The sequence below is a fragment of the Hyla sarda genome, chromosome 5 (assembly GCF_029499605.1).
Source record: "Hyla sarda isolate aHylSar1 chromosome 5, aHylSar1.hap1, whole genome shotgun sequence".
In the NCBI taxonomy this organism is placed as follows: domain Eukaryota; kingdom Metazoa; phylum Chordata; class Amphibia; order Anura; family Hylidae; genus Hyla; species Hyla sarda.
Genome location: NC_079193.1, coordinates 361,212,227 through 361,237,037, shown reverse-complemented (window position 1 = coordinate 361,237,037; position 24,811 = coordinate 361,212,227). Strand labels below are relative to the sequence as shown.

The window sequence follows — 24,811 nt, the reverse complement described above, 5'->3', positions numbered from 1 at the left end:
GACATTTCCTCTGTGTGGTTGGTGCCTTTGATGCTGTCCACTCGCATTTTGATGTTAAAGGGAACCAATCATCAGATTTTACCCTATATAACGCTTGGTAAAGCATTATATAGGGTAAAAATCTTTATTTTCACCATTCCTGGGGGATGCTGCTGCCCCCAGGGATGGTGAAGATATGAAGTTATAAACTAGTCACCGCCGCCGCCGTAAGTAGTCACCTGGGCGGGAGCTCTTCTCACCAACTCCCGTTCTTCGGCCGGCAGCGACGACCCCTCCGCTTGATTCATGGGCCGCGTCATTGTTCCGCTCACTGAACAGACGGAGCAGAGCGATGACGCTGCCCGTCAATCAAGCGGAGGGGGCGTCGCTCCCGGCCGAAGAACGGGAGTAGGTGAGAAGAGCTCCCCGCCCAGGTGACTACTTACGGTGGCGGCGGTGACTAGTTTATAAGTTCATATCTTCACCATCCCTTGGGGCAGGAGCATCCCCCGGGAATGGTGAAAATAAAGATTTTACCCTATATAACGCTTTACCAAGCATTATATAGGGTAAAATCTGATGATTGGTTCCCTTTAAGTGCCATATATTTTACCTGAGAGCCACATTAACTAGGGTTTACTTACTTAGCATTTTTTTCCCCATAGAGATAAAGACATTTGGATGGATAGGAAGAACAAACATAAAATGTACAGACATAAAACATATCTTGACGCTCTTCCTTGGGTTGCAGCATTTTCACAAACAAGGTGACTCTGGAAGGCGGCTGGAGCTGCCGTAGGCTATCCATCACTACCGGTTCTGTGCCACAGGGCCCATTGGCTTATAGCATCTTTTCCCCGTGACTCAAGAACATAGAGAACACCTCATGGTTACACCTAAGAAACACGACAAGAGACAAACAGAGAAGATAATACATTCTGACTAAAATACAGTTCTGACTATAAGACATTTAAGAATATTATTACTGTCTGGCTTTATGCATTTCACTAACGACAGTATTGACTGCCAAAATCAAATATTAGACAAAATCAAACATTAGACAAAGTCCAGTACAATGGAAACTGGCACATAAACTGTCGCAAAATCTGTTGCACGTGTGTTCTCTGTAGTACCGACACAGTTCAGACTAGGGGTTTCTACTGAGGCACACACCCAAATCTTGTTCGTTCATGCCAAAATTTGTGGTGACACGGGGGTGCAAGTTATACTTGTAAGTGTCACGATGCCGGCTGGCAGGTAGTGGATCCTCTGTGCCAGAGAGGGATTGGCGTGGACCGTGCTAGTGGATCGGTTCTAAGTCACTACTGGTTTTCACCAGAGCCCGCCGCAAAGCGGGATGGACTTGCTGCGGCGGTAGTGACCAGGTCGTATCCACTAGCAACGGCTCAACCTCTCTGACTGCTGAAGATAGGCGCGGTACAAGGGAGTAGGCAGAAGCAAGGTCGGACGTAGCAGAAGGTCGGGGCAGGCAGCAAGGATCGTAGTCAGGGGCAACGGCAGGAGGTCTGGAACACAGGCTAGGAACACACAAGGAAACGCTTTCACTGGCACAATGGCAACAAGATCCGGCGAGGGAGTGCAGGGGAAGTGAGGTGATATAGGGAAGTGCACAGGTGATCAGGCTAATTGGAACCACTGCGCCAATCAGCGGCGCAGTGGCCCTTTAAATCGCAAAGACCCGGCGCGCGCGCGCCCTAAGGAGCGGGGCCGCGCGCGCCGGGACAGGACCGACGGAGAGCGAGTCAGGTACGGGAGCCGGGGTGCGCATCGCGAGCGGGCGCTACCCGCATCGCGAATCGCATCCCGGCTGGAGGCAGTATCGCAGCGCCCCGGGTCAGTGGATCTGACCGGAGCGCTGCAGTGAGGAGAGTGTAGCGAGCGCTCCGGGGAGGAGCGGGGACCCGGAGCGCTCGGCGTAACAGTACCCCCCCCCCCTTGGGTCTCCCCCTCTTCTTAGAGCCTGAGAACCTGAGGAGCAGACTTTTGTCTAGGATATTGTCCTCAGGTTCCCAGGATCTCTCTTCTGGACCACAACCCTCCCAATCCACTAAAAAAAAGGTTTTCCCTCTGACCTTTTTTGATGCCAGAATCTCTTTGACGGAGAAGATGTCCGAGGAGCCGGAAACAGGAGTGGGAGGAACAGATTTGGGAGAGAAACGGTTGATGATGAGTGGTTTAAGAAGAGAAACGTGAAAGGCATTAGGAATACGAAGAGAAGGAGGAAGAAGAAGTTTGTAAGAGACAGGATTAATCTGACACAAAATTTTGAAAGGACCAAGATAGCGTGGTCCCAACTTGTAGCTAGGGACACGGAAGCGGACATATTTAGCGGAGAGCCATACCTTGTCTCCAGGGGAAAAAATGGGAGGAGCTCTTCTTTTCTTATCCGCGAACTTCTTCATGCGTGATGAAGCCTGTAAGAGAGAATTTTGGGTCTCTCTCCATATGATGGAAAGGTCACGAGAAATTTCATCCACAGCGGGCAGACCAGAGGGCAAGGGGGTAGGGAGGGGGGGAAGAGGGTGACGGCCGTACACCACGAAAAATGGGGATTTGGAGGAAGATTCAGAGACTCTGAAGTTATACGAGAATTCGGCCCATGGAAGGAGATCTGCCCAGTCATCCTGGCGGGAGGAAACAAAATGTCGTAAATAATCACCCAGGACCTGGTTAATTCTTTCTACTTGTCCATTGGATTGGGGATGATATGCAGAAGAAAAATTTAGTTTAATCTTGAGTTGTTTACAGAGAGCCCTCCAGAATTTAGACACGAATTGGACGCCTCTATCCGAGACGATCTGCGTAGGCAACCCGTGAAGACGAAAAATGTGTACAAAAAATTGTTTAGCCAACTGAGGCGCTGAAGGAAGACCAGGAAGAGGAATGAAATGTGCCATTTTGGAGAATCGATCAACGACCACCCAAATAACAGTGTTGCCACGGGAAGAGGGTAAATCAGTAATAAAATCCATACCAATCAGAGACCAAGGCTGTTCGGGGACAGGCAGGGGGTGAAGAAAACCAGCGGGCTTCTGGCGAGGAGTCTTATCCCGGGCACAGATAGTGCAGGCTCGCACAAAGTCCACAACATCCGTCTCCAGAGTCGGCCACCAATAGAAGCGGGAGATGAGTTGCACAGATTTCTTGATGCCCACATGACCTGCGAGATGGGAGGAGTGACCCCATTTGAGGATTCCGAGGCGTTGGCGTGGAGAAACAAAGGTCTTTCCTGGAGGAGTTTGCCTGATGGAGGCTGGAGAAGTGGAAATCAGGCAGTCCGGAGGAATGATGTGTTGCGGAGAGAGTTCAACTTCCGAAGCATCCGAGGAACGAGAGAGAGCATCGGCCCTAATGTTCTTATCGGCAGGCCGAAAGTGAATTTCAAAATTAAATCGGGCAAAGAACAGAGACCATCGGGCCTGGCGAGGATTCAGCCGTTGGGCAGACTGGAGGTAGGAGAGGTTCTTGTGATCGGTGTAAATAATAACTGGAAATCTTGATCCCTCCAGCAGATGCCTCCATTCCTCAAGTGCTAATTTGATGGCTAGAAGCTCTCGATCCCCGATGGAGTAGTTCCTCTCCGCCGGAGAGAAGGTCCTAGAAAAAAACCCACAAGTGACAGCATGCCCGGAAGAATTTTTTTGTAGAAGAACAGCTCCAGCTCCCACTGAGGAGGCATCAACCTCCAATAGGAAGGGTTTGGAAGGGTCAGGTCTGGAGAGCACGGGAGCCGAAGAAAAGGCAGACTTGAGTCGTTTAAAGGCGTCTTCCGCTTGAGGAGGCCAAGACTTGGGATCGGCATTTTTTTTGGTTAAAGCCACGATAGGAGCCACAACGGTAGAAAAATGTGGAATAAATTGCCTGTAATAATTGGCGAACCCCAAAAAGCGTTGGATAGCACGGAGTCCGGAGGGGCGTGGCCAATCTAAGACGGCAGAGAGTTTGTCTGGATCCATTTGTAGTCCCTGGCCAGAGACCAAGTATCCTAGAAAAGGAAGAGATTGGCATTCAAACAGACATTTCTCAATTTTGGCATAGAGTTGATTGTCACGAAGTCTCTGAAGAACCATACGGACATGCTGGTGGTGTTCTTCTAGATTGGCAGAAAAAATCAGGATATCGTCCAGATATACAACAACACAGGAGTATAAAAGATCACGAAAAATTTCATTAACAAAGTCTTGGAAGACGGCAGGGGCGTTGCACAGGCCAAAGGGCATGACCAGATACTCAAAGTGTCCATCTCTGGTGTTAAATGCCGTTTTCCATTCATCCCCCTCTCTGATGCGGATGAGATTATAAGCACCTCTTAAGTCCAGTTTAGTAAAGATGTGGGCACCTTGGAGGCGATCAAAGAGTTCAGAGATGAGGGGTAGGGGGTAGCGGTTCTTAACCGTGATTTTATTAAGACCGCGGTAGTCAATGCAAGGACGTAGGGAGCCATCTTTTTTGGACACAAAGAAAAATCCGGCTCCGGCAGGAGAGGAGGATTTACGGATAAAGCCCTTTTTTAAATTTTCCTGGACGTATTCAGACATGGCAAGAGTCTCTGGGGCGGACAGAGGATAAATTCTGCCCCGGGGTGGAGTAGTGCCCGGGAGGAGGTCGATAGGACAATCATAAGGCCTGTGAGGAGGTAGAGTCTCAGCTTGTTTTTTGCAAAAAACATCCGCAAAGTCCATATAGGCCTTAGGGAGACCGGTTACTGGAGGAACCACAGAGTCACGGCAAGGGTTACTGGGAACCGGTTTTAGACAGTCCTTGGAACAAGAGGGCCCCCAACTCTTGATCTCCCCAGTGGACCAATCCAGGGTTGGGGAATGAAGTTGAAGCCAGGGAAGTCCAAGGAGAATTTCAGAAGTGCAATTGGGGAGGACCAAAAGTTCAATCCTCTCGTGATGAGATCCGATGCACATTAGAAGGGGCTCCGTGCGGAAACGTATGGTACAGTCCAATCTTTCATTGTTTACACAATTGATGTAAAGGGGTCTGGCGAGACTGGTCACTGGGATGTTGAACCTGTTGACGAGAGAGGCCAAAATAAAATTTCCTGCAGATCCAGAGTCCAAGAAGGCCATAGTAGAGAAGGAGAAGGCAGAGGCAGACATCCGCACAGGCACAGTAAGACGTGGAGAAGCAGAGTAGACATCAAGGACTGTCTCACCTTTGTGCGGAGTCAGCGTACGTTTTTCCAGGCGGGGAGGACGGATAGGACAATCCCTCAGGAAGTGTTCGGTACTAGCACAGTACAGGCAGAGATTCTCCATGCGGCGTCGTGTCCTTTCTTGAGGTGTCAGGCGAGACCGGTCGACCTGCATAACCTCCACGGCGGGAGGCACAGGAACGGATTGCAGGGGACCAGAGGAGAGAGGAGCCGAGGAGAAGAAACGCCTCGTGCGAACAGAGTCCATATCTTGGCGGAGCTCCTGACGCCTTTCGGAAAAACGCATGTCAATGCGAGTGGCTAGGTGAATGAGTTCATGTAGATCAGCAGGGATTTCTCGTGCGGCCAGAACATCTTTAATGTTGCTGGATAGGCCTTTTTTAAAGGTCGCGCAGAGGGCCTCATTATTCCAGGATAATTCTGAAGCAAGAGTACGGAATTGTACGGCATACTCGCCAACGGAAGAATTACCCTGGACCAGGTTCAACAGGGCAGTCTCAGCAGAAGAGGCTCGGGCAGGTTCCTCAAAGACACTTCGGATTTCCGAGAAGAAGGAGTGTACAGAGACAGTGACGGGGTCATTGCGGTCCCAGAGCGGTGTGGCCCAAGACAGGGCTTTTCCAGACAGAAGGCTGACTACGAAAGCCACCTTAGACCTTTCAGCGGGAAACTGGTCCGACATCATCTCCAGGTGCAGGGAACATTGGGAAAGAAAGCCACGGCAAAACTTAGAGTCCCCATCAAATTTATCCGGCAAGGATAGGCGTAGACCAGAAGCGGCCACTCGCTGCGGAGGAGGTGCAGGAGCTGGCGGAGGAGATGATTGCTGAAGCTGTGGTAGTAACTGCTGTAGCATAACGGTCAGTTGAGACAGCTGTTGGCCTTGTTGCGCTATCTGTTGTGACTGCTGGGCGACCACCGTGGTGAGGTCGGCGACAACTGGCAGAGGAACTTCAGCGGGATCCATGGCCGGATCTACTGTCACGATGCCGGCTGGCAGGTAGTGGATCCTCTGTGCCAGAGAGGGATTGGCGTGGACCGTGCTAGTGGATCGGTTCTAAGTCACTACTGGTTTTCACCAGAGCCCGCCGCAAAGCGGGATGGACTTGCTGCGGCGGTAGTGACCAGGTCGTATCCACTAGCAACGGCTCAACCTCTCTGACTGCTGAAGATAGGCGCGGTACAAGGGAGTAGGCAGAAGCAAGGTCGGACGTAGCAGAAGGTCGGGGCAGGCAGCAAGGATCGTAGTCAGGGGCAACGGCAGGAGGTCTGGAACACAGGCTAGGAACACACAAGGAAACGCTTTCACTGGCACAATGGCAACAAGATCCGGCGAGGGAGTGCAGGGGAAGTGAGGTGATATAGGGAAGTGCACAGGTGATCAGGCTAATTGGAACCACTGCGCCAATCAGCGGCGCAGTGGCCCTTTAAATCGCAAAGACCCGGCGCGCGCGCGCCCTAAGGAGCGGGGCCGCGCGCGCCGGGACAGGACCGACGGAGAGCGAGTCAGGTACGGGAGCCGGGGTGCGCATCGCGAGCGGGCGCTACCCGCATCGCGAATCGCATCCCGGCTGGAGGCAGTATCGCAGCGCCCCGGGTCAGTGGATCTGACCGGAGCGCTGCAGTGAGGAGAGTGTAGCGAGCGCTCCGGGGAGGAGCGGGGACCCGGAGCGCTCGGCGTAACAGTAAGGTTGTGACGCCATGACCGTGTAAGCCTAAACACGGTCAGAGGTGGAGAGAGCTTCTCCTGGGCCAGGCACGGTGGCAATAAACACACCATCGCGAGGTTATGGATAACTGTCTATTACTGAGGCAGGTGCAGATGGTCCAAAACAAAATGGAAAGGTCCCAGCTCCACAAAAAAAATGTTAAAAAATTCCAATTTTATTCCATATTGCTTTTAAAATCCAAAAGGACAAAACCAAACAGAGTGCTCTGGTGAGTTAAAAACCCACGTCCACCGACGCGTTTCGAACAGAAATGTTCTTAGTCATGGCATGAGATCCTCATACTCTGAATGATTTTTATATACTGAAGTGATCACTCTCATACAGACATTGCTCCACCTATTTCAGGTGGAGCTCCTTCCTACCTGTAGTAGGTGGAGCAATGTCTGTATGAGAGTGATCACTTCAGTATATAAAAATCATTCAGAGTATGAGGATCTCATGCCATGACTAAGAACATTAGAACATTTCTGTTCGAAACGCGTCGGTGGACGTGGGTTTTTAACTCACCAAAGCACTCCATGTCTGTTTTTGTCCTTTTTGGTTTTAAAAGCAATATGGAATAAAATTTGAATTTTTTAAACAATTTTTTTTTTCGAGCTGGAACTTTTCTATTTTGTTTTGGATTGCTGGATAACCAAGGATATGGCTTGGCGTTTATTTTCCATGCTCCCTGCTGCAAGACACTCCCTCTGTTCAAAATAGGCATGTGGTGAGCTGAAAGTTTTTCTGTTGTCTTATTAGGTGCAGATGGTACAACACTCAAAGTACAGAGCAGAGTAGAAGGGATGCAGTGTAACCCTGCAGTGGAACCCTGTTACCTTGCTGGGATTTATGATGCTTTTCACCCACTTGAATTAAATAGACTGGAGACTTGAGACTTGGAGATAAAGAGATATCCCACACTGGCTAGGGTTCTGCTAAGGTCCAATTTCTGTCCTTGCCAGGGTATAAACTCACCAACTGTAAGGGGAACACTTGCAGGATGGCGGGGCTGATTTGATGAGAGATTTTCTTTATACTTCCCTTGGAATCACCTCACACTTCTTCCACCTCCTTTCCCCACTGCAGCTCACATGGAGCTCTGTATACAGCAGGGACTAGACTAGAACTGGGGTAGCTCCTCCTCCCTACACTACAGTGTACAAGGTACAGTACACATGTAATACCATAATACAGCCAATAAAGCGCATAAACACAGTAAACAATAGAACAATGGGACCAACACAGGTCTGAGGAGATCCGCAGCCCACAGGACAGCATTTGGTGCTGGGACGCCACAATGTGATGATGGTCAGGTTGGAGTATAAAGGTCTTGGGTTAGCATTTCAATCATGCCTTTGCTGTGGAGCGACACACTGCCCCCTGCTGGTGTAATGATCAGGGGAGTCACTGCAAACAAAAATAGGTCACCTCCAGTAGTGATATTAGGGACAGCTCAGTGATATGTACAAGACATCCTGCAGAAACATGTGCCTCCTCTCATGGCTTCCAACTAGTATTTTTCAGCAGCATAATGGTCGCCCTCATAGTAAGGGTTACCCACGAATGTCTCCCCCAGATAAAAACACTTCCTTGATAATAGTGCACTAACCGGATTTACACAATTTTGGTCACTTCATATACCATAAAAAATATCTAAAAAGCAATTGAAAACTCCTATCAAAACAAAAATGGTACCGATAAAAACTACAAAAAATGACTCTCATACATCCCCATATACAGAAAAATAAAAGAGTTATAGGGATCAGAATAGTACAGTTTTATATTTTTGTATAGTTCCCCCACATTAGGTTGGTAGTATAGTTCCCCCACATTAGGTTGGCAGTACAGTTCCCCCCACATTAAGTGTAGTACAGTCCCCCCCACATTAGGTTGGCAGTACAGTTCCCCCACATTAAGTGCAGTACAGTTCCCCCCACATTAAGTGCAGTACAGTTCCCCCCACATTAGGTTGGCAGTACAGTTGCCCCCACATTAGGTTGGCAGTACAGTTCCCCCCACATTAGGTGCAGTACAGTTCCCCCCACATTAGGTGCAGTACAGTTCCCCCCACATTAGGTGCAGTACAGTTCCCCCCATTAGGTGCAGTGCAGTCGTCGCCCCCCCCCCCCTAATTAGGTGCAGTACAGTTCCCCCACATTAGGTTCAGTAAAGTTCCCCCACATTAGGTGCAGTACAGTTCCCCCACATTAGGTGCAGTACAGTTCCCCCACATTAGGTGCAGTACAGTTCCCCCACATTAGGTGCAGTACAGTTCCCCCACATTAGGTGCAGTACAGTTCCCCATATTAGGTGCAGTATAGTTCCCCACATTAGGTGCAATACAGTTCCCCACAATAGGTGCAATATAGCTCCCCACATTAGGTGCAGTATAGTTCCCCACATTAGGTGCAGTATAGCTCCCCACATTAAGTGTAGTACAGTTCCCCCCACATTAGGTTGGCAGTATAGTTCCCCGACATTAGGTTGGCAGTATAGTTCCCCCCACATTAAGTGCAGTACAGTTCCCCCCACATTAGGTTGGCAGGACAGTTCCCCCCACATTAGGTTGGCAGTACAGTTCCCCCCACATTAGGTGCAGTACAGTTCCCCCCACATTAGGTGCAGTACAGTTCCCCCCACATTAGGTGCAGTACAGTTCCCCCCATTAGGTGCAATACAGTCCCCCCCCCCCCCAATTAGGTGCAGTACAGTTCCCCCACATTAGGTGCAGTACAGTTCCCCCACATTAGGTGCAGTACAGTTCCCCCACATTAGGTTCAGTACAGTTCCCCCACATTAGGTGCAGTACAGTTCCCCCACATTAGGTGCAGTACAGTTCCCCCACATTAGGTGCAGTACAGTTCCCCCACATTAGGTGCAGTACAGTTCCCCATATTAGGTGCAGTATAGCTCCCCACATTAGGTGCAATACAGTTCCCCACAATAGGTGCAGTATAGCTCCCCACATTAGGTGCAGTATAGTTCCCCACATTAGGTGCAGTATAGCTCCCCACATTAAGTGTAGTACAGTTCCCCCCACATTAGGTTGGCAGTATAGTTCCCCCACATTAGGTTGGCAGTACAGTTCCCCCCACATTAAGTGCAGTACAGTTCCCCCCACATTAGGTTGGCAGTACAGTTCCCCCCACATTAGGTTGGCAGTACAGTTCCCCCCACATTAGGTGCAGTACAGTTCCCCCCACATTAGATGCAGTACAGTTCCCCCCACATTAGGTGCAGTACAGTTCCCCCCATTAGGTGCAGTACAGTCCCCCCCCCCCAATTAGGTGCAGTACAGTTCCCCCACATTAGGTTCAGTACAGTTCCCCCCCATTAGGTGCAGTACAGTTCCCCCACATTAGATGCAGTACAGTTCCCCCACATTAGGTGCAGTACAGTTCCCCCACATTAGGTGCAGTACAGTTCCCCATATTAGGTGCAGTATAGTTCCCCACAATAGGTGCAGTATAGCTCCCCACATTAGGTGCAGTATTATTCCCCACATTAGGTGTGCAGTATAGTTCTCCCCACATTAGGTGCAGTATAGTTCACCCACATTAGGTGCAGTATAGTTCCTCCACATTAGGTGCAGTATAGTTCCCCCACATTAGGTGCAGTATAGTTCCCCCCACATTAGGTGCAGTATAGTTCTCCCCACATTAGGTGCAGTATAGTTCTCCCCACATTAGGTGCAGTATAGTTCCCCCACATTAGGTTGGCAGTATAGTTCTCCCCACATTAGGTGCAGTATAGCTCAGAGCTATACTGCACCTAATGTAGAGAGCTATACTGCACCTAATGTAGAGAACTATACTGCACCTAATGTGGGGAACTATACTGCACCTAATGTGGGGAGCTATTAGCTCCCCACATTAGGTGCAGTATAGTTCCCCACATTAGGTGCAGTATAGTTCCCCCACAGACATACAGCCTTCAGCCATATACAGTGTATGAGTGGAGGCTGTATGTCTGTGTACTGCCCCACTTCAGTGTTCTGACCACCGCTCCTCCGGTCCGGGGTCACGATCTACTGCTATGGCCTATAGACCATAGCAGTAGGTCCCGGGAACAGTGGAACGGTGGTCGGAACACTGAAGGAGATGTGCTGCTAACTGGTGCTGGTGACTTTCCATGCCGGCCGGCGCGCATCCTCCTCGATGCTCCGCTCCTCTGTTACTATGGGCGCACAGACGGGATGTCAGTGACGTCCCTGCATGTGCTACCTACCGACGGCCCCTGCGTTTTTAAAGTTAACGAGGGGCCTGCCGCAGAAAGGTAACAGACATCCTTTTGTCTCGAAAAGATCTTTTGGTACACAGGGATGTCCAGAATGTGACAGGGGCCCCCTACCGGCTGCTCAGTGGCGGCCGCAGATTCCCCCTAGGCAGCCAGCAGGGGCCCCCTGGGGGATGGGGGCCCTAGGCAATTGCTTGGTTTTCCCTGCTCTAATGCCGGCCCTGTGTGCAGGATCTACATGGCCCCGCTGAGGGCAAATGTGCTGCAGGATGTCATAGGGAACCTGTATGCCTCCATGTATCCCAACCGTATCTCATCTTGTATCCAGGTTACACATGCCAATAGGGTATTAGAGACCCCTTTCTAGTGTACCATTTCCCCAATAATATTCTCCTTTCACCCTAATATTGTAATCACTTCCATATATTATTATTACAGTCACATATAGAAAGTGTCACTCTGTATGCTTGATAAAGACTGTGCAGACAGTTGAAACGTTGCATCGCCTCTTATTAGGAAATAGTCTTCACCTTTCTTCACTTGAATGGGAGTGCTGTGGGATATTTTACATTGTCCTACCTACTACTGCCGCCTGTGACCTGGGCTGCGATTGGGCCCACTTGCACCCGCAGTATCATTGGACATCAGCTGGTAGTGCTGCTCTTGTTTGCTTCTAGATAGATAGATATGAGATAAAGAGATAGATACATATGAGATAGATGGATATGAGAGATAGATAGATATGAGATAGATAGATAGATAGATAGATAGATATGAGATAGATAGATATGAGAGATAGATAGATGATAGATAGATATGAGAGATAGATAGATAGATACACAACACAGCACGGAGACAGCACAACAGAGGTGGACGGCAGTAGGTGGGTGCAAGCCAAGATGAATAGTCCCAGTCGCAGACTGTATAGTAGATATCCAAAGTCGGTTTAGGCAGCACACCGATCCAAATTCAAATAAAGTGCAGTTTTATTTTATTTGGATCTGTGTGCTGCCTAAACCGACTTTGGATAGATAGATAGATATGAGATAGATATGAGAGATAGATAGATAGATATGAGAATGATAGATAGATAGATAGATAGATAAATAGATAGATATGAGATACTGTAGATAGATAGATAGATATGAAATAGATTGATAGACATGAGATAGATATGAGATAGATAGATATGAGATAGATAGATATGAGATACTGTAGATAGATAGATAGAAAGAAAGATATGAGATAGATAGATATGAGATAGATAGATAGATAGATAGATAGATAGATAGATAGATAGAAAGATAAAAAAACAAAGGATAAGAAGCAGCACTCTCTGTGACAAAAATAGGAAGTGGGTGCAAACGGCCGGAATCCCAGGTCACGGGAGACACTTCAGGTATATAAAGGAGAAGACTGTAGCACTCCAATAGGATGAAAGTGAATGTGGCTTCATTCCAATTCAAATATCAAGGCAACATTTCAGCTGCACACAGGCAGCCTATAAAGGCTTGATAAAGGATGCCTGAGTGCAGCTGAAACATTGCCTTGATGTTTGAATTGGAATAAAGCCACATTCACTTTCATCCTATTGGAGTACTACAGTCTTCTCCTTTATATAGATAGAAAGATAGATAGATATGAGATAGATAGATAGATAGAAAACAAGAAGGTAGCAGCACACCATCAGAGCAAAAAAGGTGGGTGCAACTCAGTGGGGGTCCCCGGTCACAGGACTCAAAGCTTCACATCAGTAAAAGAACACTGCAGCACTCCAGCACACTGCAGTACTCTAATTACAATGACATCATCCTTCACAATTACATTAAATACATACATACATTATTGTTCCGGCCATCTGCCTCTGCAAATTACAATTTGAAGTATCTTTGATTTCTGATAGAAGACCTCTGTAAATTTATGGATTTTTGGTAAATTAGGGATACATATTACTGTGTCCTCGGCTCATCTCTGACCCCCACAATTATTCATGGCAGCACATCTAAATGCCCAAAAAATTTAAAAAATGGGACTAAAAGAGTAAAGTGAAAATAAAATTAATTATGATTTAGAACAAAAACTAGATAAAAAATTATGACATTTTTAATATTGAGTGTTGAATTTTCTGGTCCCTGCCCGATCCCGAAAATTGAAAGACAAAAAAATTTTTAATGTTAACTTTTAGAGATGAGCGAACTTACAGTAAATTCAATTCGTCACGAACTTCTCAGCTCGGTGGTTGCTGACTTTTCCTGCATAAATTAGTTCAGCTTTCTGGTGCTCCGGTGGGCTGGAAAAGGTGGATACAGTCCTAGGAGTCTCCTAGGACTGTATCCACCTTTTCCAGCCCACGGGAGCACCGGAAAGCTGAACTAATTTATGCAGGAAAAGTCATCAACTGCCGAGCCGAGAAGTTCGTGACGAATCGAATTTACTGTAAGTTCGCTCATCTCTATTAATTTTTAAACAGGGATCAATTTATGTGGAAAGGGGCCATGTAAATGTAAAAATAACATATTTTTTATAATATATTTTTAAATTTTTTTTATTAGTAATGTATTTCAATATTGTGTTTAATAAAGTGTGTGTGTTTCACTTTTTTTTTATTTTTTTTAGGTAGGACTACTACTCCCAGCATGGAACTGACTGTTCCATGATGGGAGCTGTTGTACCAGTACTAATAGACAGATCGCCCCGGGTGTCAATCCTGACACCTGATGCGAATGTCCTTTCTATTGCAGAGATGGAGCGACTTTCTCCTGCACTCACATCTCTGCACTATCTTCGGCCGGCCAGTGATGTGAATAGAATTTCCCACAGAGAGCTGTGATTGGCCAGATGGTTCTAGCCCATCACAGCTCTCTGCGGGACATGAATAATATGTATACGGCAAATACTCATACTACAGTGGGAACAAAGTAGAACGGCCAGCCGCCTGCATCTATACATTATACAGGGCGATCGCATCGGGTGTCAGGAGTGATACCTACTGCGATCTGTCTATTAATGCAGTTACTACAGCTCCCAACATGGATCAGAGTGTGCTCCATGTTGGAAGCAGTAGTACCTGCAGTTAAGGACAGATCACAGCAGGTATCCCTCCTGACACCCGATGCGATCATCCTATCTAGATGCGAGAAAGCCGTCCGCATCTATACATTATACAGGACGATTGCAGCGGGTGTCAGGAGTGACACCTGTCTATTAGCACAGGTACTACTACTCCCATCATGGAACAGTCTGTTCCATGCTGGGAGTAGTAGTACTACCTAAAAAATGTTTTAAAAAAATTGAGAAAAAAAAAGGGAAACATACTTTATTAAACACATTATTAAAACACATTACTAATAAACATTTGACGAGAATTTATTCGTATTGAATCAATTTTTATTTTTTTATTTGGGGAATCGTCTGAATTGAATTTTTCAAAAATGTGTTCATCTCTAATAGATAGATATGAGATAGATAGACAGATAGATATTTCTGAATATTCATGCTCTCACACAGCAGTTTGTTATAGTGGAAAAATAATGACAAAGTAGAGATCAATACTGCCCTCTTGTGACCTCACTACTAACTGCATTGTCAACTTCATCTCTCCTGTATTCAGTTTCTACACTTTCATGTTTCTTTTGTTCAAAACTTTCTAAATTCTTTCAACCCAGTGTTTTCCAAACCAGCAAGCCTGGACAGCCTTTGGCTCCCTGTCTCTGTGACACGATCACTGGGTTTGTAATAACAGGTGCTGGCCACTAAATGGCAGGACAAGACTTAATCTATAAGGCCATGTTCACACCTCGGACCTTCCATACGGAATTTTGAATTGGAATTCTGCACAGTGATCCCGCTTCAGCAGAGTCTCATTAAATTCAATGTGATTCTGCTGCGCTGTGCACTCCTGGGAATTTCTGCGCCAGAAACACCAGAAATTGTTATTCCAGTGTCCACAGAAAGAATGAACAGGTCCATTCTTTCTACGGACCCTGCATGGAATGCATAGCAGACTATGAGGCGATGCATTCCCGTGCGGTCCAAAGCCGGCATATAATGCCAGCGCCCGCAGTCTGTGGAATGTCCGCACAGAGATTTTCTGTGCAGACATTCCATGGTGTGAACATAGCCTAACAGAGTCACATTTCCTGGTCCTAACAGTGGTTTCCAATACTCAGATACCCCCAGGACCTTCAAAAGGGACACATAGTCTGTCATGCAGACATTTGCAGGAAAAAACACATGAATCTTGACAGATAACCAGAACAAAAAAATCACTGACCAATAGACAACAGGAACGGAATGAGAGTAATACAGTGCCCCCCCCCCCCCGACCTATGATGGCCCCGACATACGATAATTTCGACATACGATGGTCTCTCAGAGGCAGCATCAACATACGATGCTTTTGTATGTCAGGGCAATCGCATAAACGGCTATCCGGCAGCGCAGACTGCTTCAGCTGCCACCGGATAGCCGTTTACGGTGCCCCGTGTGGTCCGCTGACGATCACTTACCTATCCTCGGGGCTCCGGCGCGTCCTCTTCGGGATCCCCTGCATCGTCGGCGCTCTCCATTGTCGTCATCACGTCGCTGTGCACACCTTTCCGTCATCCAATAGGAGCGGCGTGCGTAGCGACCTGATTGCGGCGACGGAGAGCGAGGATGCCGGGGAAGCAGAGGCCTTGCCGGAGCGTCGGGGACACCTCGGGGACGAGGCGACAGCGATGGAAGGCGACATCCAGGGCAGCGGTGACGTCCGGAGCGGCGGGGACAGGCGAGTACAACTTCCTCTAACAGTTTTCTTCAACGTGCGGACCTCCAGATGTTGCAAAACTACAACTCCCAGCATGCCCAGACAGCCGTTGGCTGTCCGGGTATGCTGGGTGTTGTAGTTTTGCAACATCTGGAGGTCCGCAGGTTGTAGACCACTGTCCTATACTTTACATTGCACGGATCCCTCAACATACGATGGTTTCAACAAACGATGGTCCATTTGGAACGGATTACCATCATATGTTGAGGGACCACTGTAGATGACAAAATAAGCTGATGCTGTATGGACAGACGGGAATGGAAGCAGATAAAGAACAGAAATAAATTTGTAAAAACTGATCCAAACTACCTATCCCTGTATCTTTCCCTAGATCTATTCCTGAACACTGACCCTAAAAATGGACACTACTGACCCTTTCTGTTCCTGAATATATCCCTTATAAAAACCCTAATCTGCAAAATATTAGAAATATCAATTGTGGAGAATTTAGTTCTGTACCGTATTGTCCCTCTGCTTTTCCTGCAGAATAAAATTTACCGCCTGGTCTTACACGGTGTGCCCCTACACAGTTCATCATCATCTAATATCTCTGAGTGCCATCCCATAGGGACTTTCATAAAGGGAATGGTAATACCCAGTTAATAGATTCATTGATTTACAGGAGGAAGAACAGAGGAACAGCACAATGTTCTAAGCAAAGATGCTACAGAATCAATAGTTCATGTTCAATACAAATAGTTACTGAACAGATGTTTAAAATGAACCTGTCGTCATTTAAAACACAGGGACATATGACTTCCGGTTCAAGAGTTCAGTTGAGTCCTGATACCCACATCAGCTGCCTTACTGGGCATGGAGCAGTATGTACTATGGGAAACCTTACCAAGCCTTAAAGGGGTTCTCCGGTGCTCAGACATCTTATCCCCTATCCAAAGGATAGGGGATAAGATGTCTGATTGCGGGAGTCCCGCCGCTGGGGACCCCTGTGATCTTGCACGCGTCACCCCGTTTATAATCAGTCCCCGGAGCGTGTTTGCTCCAGGTCTGATTAACGGCGACCACAGGGCCGACGGCTTCAGGGACTAATTATAAACGGGGTGCCGCGTGCAAGATCACGGGGGTCCCCAGCGGCGGGACTCCTGCGATCAAGCATCTTATCCCCTATCCTTTGAATAGGGGATAAGATGTCTAAGCACCGGAGAACCGCTTTAAAGGGGTACTCCAGCACTAAGACATCTTATCCCCTATCCAAAGGATAGGGGATAAGATGTCTGAATGGGGGGGGGGGGATCCCGTCGCTGGGGACCCCCACAATCTCTCATTTAGCACCCACCTGTGTGAGCTGCATGCAGCGCTGGAGGCTCTGAGTCTGAAGTCTCACAACTATGGGGATGTAGTATTGTGACATCAGGTGCTGCATGAGAGATTGCGGGGGTTCCCAGTGGTGGGACCCCCGCGATTAAAAATCTTATCCCCTATCCTTTGGCTATAGGATAAGATGTCTTTGGGCTGGAGCATCCCTTTAAGAACAAGGTAAGTCTCAGAAGCGCACGGGTGGTAAAGCCAATGGAGGTGATCCTGGGGATCTTTTTAACATAAATTATGAGCTCCTTCTTGCTGAAGTGGCCGAACTTTGTTCCCCTAATATCCAAAACACTTTGGTAACTACCATACATAATACCCTTCACCAACTCCTGGTTGATGTGGTATAACATGCGCAGCAGCTATCAACTACAGACTAATGTGCCCTGATAGAGAAATGTCCTGATAAAGGAGTGTCCTGATAGAGCAGTGTCCTGATAGAGCAGTGTCCTGATAGAGGAGTGTCCTGGTAGAGGAGTGTCCTGATAGAGAAGTGTCCCGATAGAGCAGTGTCCTGATAGAGCAGCGTCCTGATAGAGGAGTGTCCTGATAGAGGAGTGTCCTGATAGAGGAGTGTCCTGATAGAGAAGTGTCCCGATACAGAAGTGTCCTGATAGAGAAGTGTCCTAATAGAGGAGTGTCCTGATAGAGGAGTGTCCTGATAGAGAAGTGTCCTAATAGAGGAGTGTCCTGATAGAGGTGTGTCCTAATAGAGGAGTGTCCTGATAGAGAAGTGTCCTTATAGGGGAGTGTCCTGATAGAGAAGTGTCCTTATAAAGGAGTGTCCTGATAGAGAAGTGTCCTGAGAGAGGAGTGCCCTAATAGAGGAGTGTCCTGATAGAGAAGTGCCCTAATAGAGGGGTGTCCTAATAGAGGAGTGTCCTGATAGAGAAGTGTCCTGATAGCGGAGTGTCCTAATAGAGGAGTGTCCTGATAGAGAAGTGTCCTGATAGAGGAGTGTCCTGATAGAGGAGTGTCCTAATAGAGGAGTATCCCCCTGAATTGGCCAGATATTTGGACAGATAAATTGGTGTGTCCTGATAGAGGAGTGTCCTAATAGAGGAGTGTCCTGATAGAGAAGTGTCCTGATAGTGAAGTGTCCTTATAGGGGAGTGTCCTGATAGAGAAGTGTCCTTATAAAGGAGTGTCCTGATAGAGAAGTGTCCTGATAGAGAAGTGTCCTGATAGAGAAGTGTCCTTATAAAGTAGTGTCCTGATAGAGAAGTGTCCTTATAGGGGAGTGTTCTGATAGAGAAGTGTCCTTATAAAGGAGTGTCCTGATAGAGAAGTGTCCTGATAGAGAAGTGCCCTAATAGAGGAGTGTCCTGATAGAGAAGTGCCCTAATAGAGGAGTGTCCTAATAGAGGAGTGTCCTAATAGAGGAGTGTCCTGATAGAGAAGTGTCCTGATAGCGGAGTGTCCTAATAGAGGAGTGTCCTGATAGAGAAGTGTTCTGATAGCGGAGTGTCCTAATAGAGGAGTGTCCTGATAGAGAAGTGTCCTTATAGGAGAGTGTCCTGATAGAGGAGTGTCCTGATAGAGAAGTATCCCCCTGAATTGGCCCGCCACTCCCGTCCATGGAAAGTCAAATATTTGGACAGATAAATTGGTGTGTCCTGATAGAGAAGTGTCCTGATAGAGAAGTGTCCTGATAGAGGAGTGTCCTAATAGAGGAGTGTCCTGATAGAGAAGTGTCCTGATAGAGAAGTGTCCTTATAGGGGAGTGTCCTGATAGAGAAGTGTCCTGATAGCGGAGTGTCCTAATAGAGGAGTGTCCTGAGAGAGGAGTGTCCTGAGAGAGAAGTGTCCTGATAGAGAAGTGCCCTAATAGAGGAGTGTCCTGAAAGAGAAGTGCCCTAATAGAGGAGTGTCCTGATAGAGAAGTGTCCTGATAGCGGAGTGTCCTAATAGAGGAGTGTCCTGATAGAGAAGTGTCCTGATAGGGGAGTGTCCTGATAGAGGTGTGTCCTAATAAAGGAGTGTCCTGATAGAGAAGTGTCCTGATAGAGAAGTGTCCTGATAGAGGAGTGTCCTGATAGAGGAGTGTCCTGATAGAGAAGTATCCCCCTGAATTGGCCCGCCACTCCCGTCCACGGAAAGTCAAATATTTGGACAGATAAATTGGTGTGTCCTGATAGAGAAGTGTCCTGATAGAGGAGTGTCCTGATAGAGAAGTGTCCTGATAGAGAAGTGTCCTTATAGGGGAGTGTCCTGATAGAGAAGTGTCCTTATAAAGGAGTGTCCTGATAGAGAAGTGTCCTGATAGAGAAGTGTCCTGATAGAGAAGTGTCCTTATAGGGGAGGGTCCTGATAGAGGTGTGTCCTAATAGAGGAGTGTCCTGATAGAGAAGTGTCCTGATAGAGAAGTGTCCTGATAGAGAAGTGTCCTGATAGAGGAGTATCCCCCTGAATTGGCCCACCACTCCCGTCCACGGAAAGTCAAATATTTGGACAGATAAATTGGTGTGTCCTGATAGAGAAGTGTCCTGATAGAGGAGTGTCCTAATAGAGGAGTGCCCTGGTAGAGAAGTGTCCTGATAGAGAAGTGTCCTTATAGGGGAGTGTCCTGATAGAGAAGTGTCCTTATAAAGGAGTGTCCTGATAGAGAAGTGTCCTGATAGAGGAGTGTCCTTATAGGGGAGGGTCCTGATAGAGAAGTGTCCTGATAGAGGTGTGTCCTAATAGAGGAGTGTCCTGATAGAGAAGTGTCCTGATAGAGAAGTGTCCTGATAGAGAAGTGTCCTGATAGACGAGTGTCCTGATAGACGAGTGTCCTGATAGACAAGTGTCCTGATAGAGAAGTGTCCTGGGAGAGAAGTGTCCTGATAGAGAAGTGTCCTGATAGAGAAGTGCCCTAATAGAGGAGTATCCTGATACAGAAGTGTCCGAATAGAGAAGTGTCCTGATAGCGGAGTGTCCTAATAGAGGAGTGTCCTGATAGAGAAGTGTCCTGATAGGGGAGTGTCCTGATAGAGGTGTGTCCTAATAAAGGAGTGTCCTGATAGAGAAGTGTCCTGATAGAGAAGTGTCCTGATAGAGGAGTGTCCTGATAGAGGAGTGTCCTGATAGAGAAGTATCCCCCTGAATTGGCCCGCCACTCCCGTCCACGGAAAGTCAAATATTTGGACAGATAAATTGGTGTGTCCTGATAGAGAAGTGTCCTGATAGAGGAGTGTCCTAATAGAGGAGTGCCCTGGTAGAGAAGTGTCCTGATAGAGAAGTGTCCTTATAGGGGAGTGTCCTGATAGAGAAGTGTCCTTATAAAGGAGTGTCCTGATAGAGAAGTGTCCTGATAGAGGAGTGTCCTTATAGGGGAGGGTCCTGATAGAGAAGTGTCCTGATAGAGGTGTGTCCTAATAGAGGAGTGTCCTGATAGAGAAGTGTCCTGATAGAGAAGTGTCCTGATAGAGAAGTGTCCTGATAGACGAGTGTCCTGATAGACGAGTGTCCTGATAGACAAGTGTCCTGATAGAGAAGTGTCCTGGGAGAGAAGTGTCCTGATAGAGAAGTGTCCTGATAGAGAAGTGCCCTAATAGAGGAGTATCCTGATACAGAAGTGTCCGAATAGAGAAGTGTCCTAATAGAGGAGTGTCCTAATAGAGGAGTGTCCTGATAGAGAAGTTTCCTGATTGATAGAGGAGTGTCCTAATAGAGGAGTGTCCTGATAGAGGAGTGTCCTAATAGAGGAGTGTCCTAATAGAGGAGTGTCCTGATAGAGAAGTGTCCTGATAGAGGAGTGTCCTGATAGAGGAGTGTCCTAATAGAGGAGTGTCCTAATAGAGGAGTGTCCTAATAGAGGAGTGTCCTGATAGAGGAGTGTCCTAATAGAGGAGTGTCCTAATAGAGGAGTGTCCTGATAGAGAAGTGTCCTGATAGAGGAGTGTCCTGATAGAGGAGTGTCCTGATAGAGGAGTATCCCCCTGAATTGGCCCGCCACTCCCGTCCGTGAAATGTCAAATATGTGGACAGATAAATTGGTTCTATTGTTGGAATTCCATCAGATGCAGGATGAACTGTAATTGGAGGGTCATTGTTTACGCATATTTGGTGACATATCTTAAGACGTTGCAAGTTATCTTCGCATCTTTGTACTCATCTTATCTTGCCAACAAATCCATTTTGCCTTGCCCTATCCTGCATCTCTCAGTGTATACTCCCGGGATAGCTCCCTTTTAACGTTCCAAAATACCAGTTACTGGACCAACCTCTGGGAAAATATTGGATTTGACATTCTGTTTTTATCTCTCCATTACTGTTAAAGAGTACCTGTTATTATAAATAGTGTTGCTCGCGAATATTCGCAATGCAAATTGTATTCGCGAATATAGCACTATATATTCGTAATTACGAATATTCTTTCTTTATTTATTTTTTTTCACAGTACACATCACAGTGATCACCCCTCTCTACTTCCAGCTTGTGTGGTGTAAAGAAGGCTCTAATACTACTGTGTGAGACTGGCGTGCGAATTTTTTGAATATGCGAATTTTCGCATATGCTAATTTTTGCATATGCTAATTTTTGCATATGCTAATTTTTGCATATGCTAATTTCCGCATGCACGGATTTTCGCATATGCGAAAATAAACCGTGAATATTATGAATGTTACGCCTAGCGCTCCGGGTCCCCGCTCCTCCCCGGAGCGCTCACGGCGTCTTTCTCCCTGCAGCGCCCCGGTCAGTCCCGCTGACCGGGAGCGCTGCACTGTCATGGCCGTTGGGGATGCGATTCGCACAGCGGGACGCGCCCGCTCGCGAATCGCATCCCAGGTCACTTACCCGTCCCGGTCCCCTGCTGTCATGTGCTGGCGCGCGCGGCTCCGCTCTCTAGGGCGCGCGCGCGCCAGCTCTCTGAGACTTAAAGGGCCAGTGCACCAATGATTGGTGCCTGGCCCAATTAGCTTAATTAGCTTCCACCTGGTCCCTGACTATATCTGACCTCCTCCCATGCACTCCCTTGCCGGATCTTGTTGCCTTGTGCCAGTGAAAGCGTTTAGTGTGTCCAAAGCCTGTGTACCTGAACTTCTGCTACCCATCCTGACTACGAACCTTGCCGCCTGCCCCCGACCTTCTGCTACGTCTGACCTTGCCTCTGCCTAGTCCTTCTGTCCCACGCCTTCTCAGCAGTCAGCGAGGTAGAGCCGTTGCTAGTGGATACGACCTGGTTGCTACTGCCGCAGCAAGACCATCCCGCTTTGCGGCGGGCTCTGGTGAAAACCAGTAGCCTCTTAGAACCGGTCCACTAGCACGGTCCACGCCAATCCCTCGCTGACACAGAGGATCCACTACCTGGAAGCCGAATCGTGACAGTAGATCCGGCCATGGATCCCGCTGAGGTGCCGCTGCCAAGTCTCGCTGATCTTCCCACGGTGGTCGCTCAGCAATCGCAGCAGATTGCCCAACAAGGACAGCAGCTGTCGCAGTTGACCGCCATGTTACAGCAACTTCTGCCTCTGCTACAGCAGCAACCATCTCCTCCGCCAGCTCCTGCACCTCCTCCGCAGCGAGTGGCCGCTCCTAACCTACGCTTGTCCCTGCCGGACAAATTTGATGGGGACTCTAGACTCTGCCGTGGATTTTTGTCTCAGTGTTCCCTGCATATGGAGATGTTGTCGGACTTGTTTCCTACAGAACGGTCTAAGGTGGCGTTCGTAGTAAGCCTTCTTTCAGGAAAGGCCTTGTCTTGGGCCACACCGCTCTGGGACCGCAATGATCCTGCCACAGCCACAGTCCAGTCTTTCTTCGCTGAAGTCCGAAGTGTCTTCGAGGAACCTGCCCGAGCCTCTTCTGCCGAGACTGCCCTGCTGAACCTGGTCCAGGGTAATTCTTCCGTTGGCGAGTACGCCATACAATTCCGTACTCTTGCTTCTGAACTATCCTGGAATAATGAGGCTCTCTGCGCGACCTTTAAAAAAGGCCTATCCAGTCGCATCAAGGATGTGCTGGCCGCACGAGAGATTCCTGCCAACCTCCAAGAACTCATCCATTTGGCTACCCGCATTGACATGCGTTTTTCTGAGCGACACCAAGAGCACCGCCAGGAAAAAGACTTAGATCTCTGGGGACCTCTCCCACAGCATCCTTTGCAGTCTTCGCCTGGGCCTCCCGCCGAGGAGGCCATGCAAGTGGATCGGTCTCGCCTGACCCAGGAAGAGAGGAATCGCCGTAGAGAAGAAAATCTCTGTCTGTACTGTGCCAGTACTGAGCATTTCTTGGTGGATTGCCCTATCCGTCCTCCACGCCTGGGAAACGCACGCACGCACCCAGCTCACGTGGGTGTTGCATCTTTTGGTTCTAAGTCTTCTTCTCCACGTCTCACGGTGCCCGTGCGGATTTCTTCTACAGCCAACTCCTCCCTCTCAGCCGTGGCCTGCTTGGACTCTGGTGCCTCTGGAAATTTTATTTTGGAGTCGTTTGTTAATAAATTCAGCATCCCGGTGACCCGTCTCGTCAAGCCGCTCTTCATTTCCGCGGTCAACGGAGCCAGATTGGACTGCACCGTGCGTTACCGCACAGAACCCCTCCTGATGTCTATTGGACCCCACCTCGAGAGAATTGAGCTCTTCGTTCTCCCCGGCTGTACCTCTGAGGTCCTCCTCGGTCTGCCATGGCTCCGGCTTCATTCCCCCACCCTTGATTGGACCACCGGGGAGATCAAGAACTGGGACTCTGCCTGCCACAGGAAGTGCCTCTCCCCCCCTCCCAGTCCCGTCAGGCAAGCCTCTGTGCCTCCCCATGGCCCCCGTCCTGGTGTCACACTGCCCCGTGCCAGGCCTCGCCCTCTGCCCTCCCTCCCCATTCCCACTCCTGCTGTACTGCCTGCCATTGAGGAAACCCTCCATTCTTTCCCGGTGTCCTCATCCCAGGGGAGGCAGTTACCGGACAAAGAGAAGGGGAGACCTAAGGGGGGGGGTACTGTTACGCCTAGCGCTCCGGGTCCCCGCTCCTCCCCGGAGCGCTCACGGCGTCTTTCTCCCTGCAGCGCCCCGGTCAGTCCCGCTGACCGGGAGCGCTGCACTGTCATGGCCGTTGGGGATGCGATTCGCACAGCGGGACGCGCCCGCTCGCGAATCGCATCCCAGGTCACTTACCCGTCCCGGTCCCCTGCTGTCATGTGCTGGCGCGCGCGGCTCCGCTCTCTAGGGCGCGCGCGCGCCAGCTCTCTGAGACTTAAAGGGCCAGTGCACCAATGATTGGTGCCTGGCCCAATTAGCTTAATTAGCTTCCACCTGGTCCCTGACTATATCTGACCTCCTCCCATGCACTCCCTTGCCGGATCTTGTTGCCTTGTGCCAGTGAAAGCGTTTAGTGTGTCCAAAGCCTGTGTACCTGAACTTCTGCTACCCATCCTGACTACGAACCTTGCCGCCTGCCCCCGACCTTCTGCTACGTCTGACCTTGCCTCTGCCTAGTCCTTCTGTCCCACGCCTTCTCAGCAGTCAGCGAGGTAGAGCCGTTGCTAGTGGATACGACCTGGTTGCTACTGCCGCAGCAAGACCATCCCGCTTTGCGGCGGGCTCTGGTGAAAACCAGTAGCCTCTTAGAACCAGTCCACTAGCACGGTCCACG

General features: G+C 48.6%; 1 long non-coding RNA gene across 2 annotated transcripts in view; it reads right to left on the bottom strand.

The window, feature by feature from the left end:
- Positions 1-571: 571 nt before the first annotated feature.
- LOC130274423 (uncharacterized) overlaps positions 572-24,811 on the bottom strand; it is a 126,570-nt gene continuing 102,330 nt past the window's right edge. For both annotated transcript variants that reach the window (XR_008844365.1, XR_008844364.1), the window contains exon 4: positions 572-875. This is a non-coding gene — a long non-coding RNA (uncharacterized LOC130274423). The remainder of the gene's footprint in view (positions 876-24,811) is intronic.